Here is a 4,076-nt window from a genome sequence, read left to right as displayed (position 1 = left end):
ACTTCTAACTAACCATGTGCTTACATACATGCATCCCACTTCATGTATACTCTCATATATGCATAAACTCTGTCTGTCTGTCTGTTTCTCTCTCTCTCTCTCTCACACACACACATCATTTTTCAACTTTCAATATATAATTGAAATATGAGTCAATAGTTTGTAAAATTTTAATCTCGTTAACAACTCAATTTCAGGAATTTAAACTCTTAATGACATCCATAAAAGTTTAATGTCCTTGCAGGAAACAATATATTGTGTGCATGCATACATCATCATCATCATCATTTAACGTCCATTGTCCATGCTGGTATGGGTTGGGCGGTTTGACTGGGCTGGCACACTGGAAGGCTGCACCAGACTGCAGTCTGATTTGGCATGGTTTTCTACAGCTGGATGCCCTTCCTTATGCCAACAACTCCGAGAGTGTAATGGGTACTCTTACGTGCCACCAGCATGGGTGCCATTTGCACAAAACCACTGTGCATTTATGTGTCACAGGTGTGAGTGCCAATTTGCATAACACTAGTATCTTCCATGACTGTGATTTTGCTCAGCTTAGTGGGTCTTCTCAAGCACGATATAATGTCAAGGGTTTTAGCTATTGCCTCCGTGAGGCCCAACACCCAAAAAGGAACTCAGTCACTTTGCCTCTGTCGGGCCCAACGCTCAAGAGGAACTCAGTCACTTTGACTTTGTGAGGCCCAACGCTTAAAAAGAACTCTGTCACTTTGCCTCCATGAGTCCCAATGTTCAAGAGATGTTCTTTACATGCCACCAGCATGGTTGCATTTGGGTTAAACACAGTACATCGCCAAAGGTTTCAGTCACTAGTCATTGCTTCTGTGAGGCTCAAAGTTAAAAAATCATGCTTCACCTCCTCGTCCTATGTCTTCCTGAGCCTACATAATTCACAGGTTCCCTCCACAATTAGAGATTGGTGCTTCTTTATATTGCTGTCCTTATACATATGCATCTCATGACCATACCGGCACAGTTGTCTCTCTTGCACACCATCTGATTCCTCTCAAGATGCTTACACTCTGTTGAACATGCACATTGACATTGCACATCCAGCGAAACACACTGGCTTCATTTCTCTCAAGCCTACGCATGTTCTCGGCTGTTATAGCCCATGTTTCACTGCTATGCAGCATAGCTGTTCGCACACAAGCATCATCCAATCTGCCTTTCACTCCGAGAGAGAGGCTCTTTGTTGTCAGCAGGGGTAGGAGCTCTCTCAACTTTCTCTTGCCTAATCTTATCCTCACAGCTATGCTCTTAGAACATCCACCTCCACTACTAACCTGGTCACCTAGAAAACGGTAGCTAGCTACTACCTCTAGCTTGTTCCCCACTGGCAGTTGATGGAGTCTGTTTTGTGCACCTTTTTAATGTTTATTATGCCCGTGCACCTTCCACATACAAAAGTTAGTTTCCCTGTTAACCTTCTTCTGATATTGCTGCACCTTTTGTGTATCCGAAGCTTACACTGGGTGCATCTTATGAAGTTTCTACCTACACTTTTTCTACAGATTGAGCAGGGCCACCAACCTGAAAGGATTTGTGATTTGTCTGCCTTCCTATTTACTATGACTTTGGTTAACTCTAAGGCCCTTTGCTTCTAGACTTTGCTTCCATACCTAGAATTTCTTCTCTAGTTCAGGTAGTGATTCAGCTATAAGGGCAAGGTCATCAGCATAGAGGAGATCCCAGAGGAGCTTCTCTTGAATTCCTCTGTTATTGCCTGGAGGACTATAATGAACAAGAGTGGGCTGATCACCAATCCTTGGTGAACCCCTACTTGTACCCTGAATTCTTTGCTGTACTCATTGCCCACCCTCACCATACTGGTTGTGTCCCTGTACAAGGCTTGTATGGCTCTCACCAACCACTTGTCTATCTCTAGTTTCTGCACTGACCACCAGATAAGGGATTGGGGGATCCTGTCAAAAGCTTTCTCCAAGTCAACAAAAGCCAAGTATAGAAGTTTATCTTTGGCTAGGTATTTCTCTTGCAGTTGCCTTACCAGAAATATAGCACCAGTGGTGCTGCTCCCTGGCACCAAACCAAACTGCATCTCATCTAGATAAACTCTCTCCCTAATTAGTTGGGCTATGACTTTCTCTGCAACTTTTATCACCTGATCCAACAATTTGATACCTCTGTAATTATTTTTGTTTAAGGCATCACCTTTATCTTTGTAGCTGTTGACTACAGTGCTGCTACATCTGTCATTGGGTATGACTCCTTCATGAACCTTCTGATTTACAATACGGGTGACTAGACCATAACCCACATCACCTGATATTTTAAGCATCTCAGTGGTGATTTCTGATGGGTTGGGGGCTTTCTCTGTCTTCATATCCTTAATTGCTTTATCTACCTCAGTACTGTCGATTCAGGTAGCTGGTCCCTCAATTGAGTCAACATTTGGCGGACTCTCCTCCTCCCATTCATTCTCCACATTCTGCAGCCTTTCATAATGACATCTCCAAGCCTCTTTCTTTGCAGACTCATTAAATGGAAGCACACCATCATCCATGCTGACACATTTCTCTCCTATGACATTATAATTTTCTCTCACACACTGTCTTGCAATCCGAAATACTTCAGTTCTTTGGCCCTCATGATGGTGAATATAGGCAAATTTCTTTTCTGCTTCTCCCTAGCTTCCCTTCTGGCTATCTGATATAGTTCCCTGTTGCCCCACTCTTTCAGGCCCTCCAGAGCTGTTTAATGGCCCTGTCTACAGTATTGTTCCACCACAGCGTTACCCCAGGCCTGGAAGGGTCTTTGCACCAGCCACAGATTTGGTTTGTGGCACTCAGCAAGCTGTCTTGCAGGAATTCCCAGTTGCCCTCTATGTCACAAGTTTGTAGCTCCTCCTCCCTCTCATCAAATTTCTCAATTAGGATGTCCTTAAATCTCTGATCATATGAAAGGTCCTTAAGCTTCCAAATCCTTCTTTTCCAGATTGGTCTGTTTCTTGGCATCCTTTTGGCCTGGAGTCTAAAGTTGCTAATGACTAGTCCATGTGGGGGGAGGGGGCTAATTCTTCGCCTGGTGGAGGGTGTATTTGAGAGCAACCATACATCCATATGTGTATGTGTGCATGCGCATGCGCGTGTGTATATATATATATGTGTGTGTGTGTGTGTGTACAATAATCCCTCACCATAACGCGGTTCACCCATCACGCACTCAGTACATCACAGATTTTTCTGGTTAATATACGTAAATTTATATTGTGGACTCCTCAGTGTTTTGCGGGTTTGTGCGGCCAATAGGTATTTATATATTTTTAGATTTTAATTATTTCTGTGGGAGGTTTTGGAACATAACACAAAGGACTATCTGTGAGGTAGAGGTCCTTATGTGTCAATCATTATCTACCTTTTTTATATGTATTTTACCTATTTTTCTATCTTCCAATACATTGTTTACATAGATGTATTCGTATATGAAATGTAACTTTCAGTGCTGGCTCTAATTTTTATAGAACATCTCTAGAGAAAACTTTAAAAAGTATGCCAGAGTGGCTAATTGGCTTCTGTGCTGGTGGCACATAAAAAGCACCATTTGAGCGTGATCGTTACCAGCGTCACCTTATTGGCACTAGTGCCAGTGGAACGTGAAAAAACATTCGAGTGATGTTGTTGCCAGTGCCGCTGGACTGGTAAAAACACCATTTGAGCATGGCCGTTGCCAGTACCGCCTGACTGGCCCTTGTGCCGGTGGCACGTAAAAGCACCCACTACACTCTCGGTGGTTGGCATTAGGAAGGGCATCCAGCTGTAGAAACTCTGCCAGATCAAGACTGGAGCCTGGTGCAGCCAACTGGTTCGCCAGTCCTCAGTCAAATCGTCCAACCCATGCTAGCATGGAAAACGGATGTTAAACGACGACGACGACGATGATGATGGTGATGATGATGATGATGTTAGTATGTGTTGGATGAGACTGAGAGGTCAATATCCTATACTCTTTACTCTTTTACTTGTTTCAGTCATTTGACTGCGGCCATGCTGGAGCACCGCCTTTAGTCGAGCAACTCGACCCCGGGACTTATTCTA

The sequence above is a fragment of the Octopus sinensis genome, linkage group LG11, assembly GCF_006345805.1.
Source record: "Octopus sinensis linkage group LG11, ASM634580v1, whole genome shotgun sequence".
In the NCBI taxonomy this organism is placed as follows: Eukaryota; Metazoa; Mollusca; class Cephalopoda; order Octopoda; family Octopodidae; genus Octopus; species Octopus sinensis.
The sequence above is the reverse complement of the archived record's forward strand: the minus strand, read 5'-3'. Positions refer to the sequence as shown.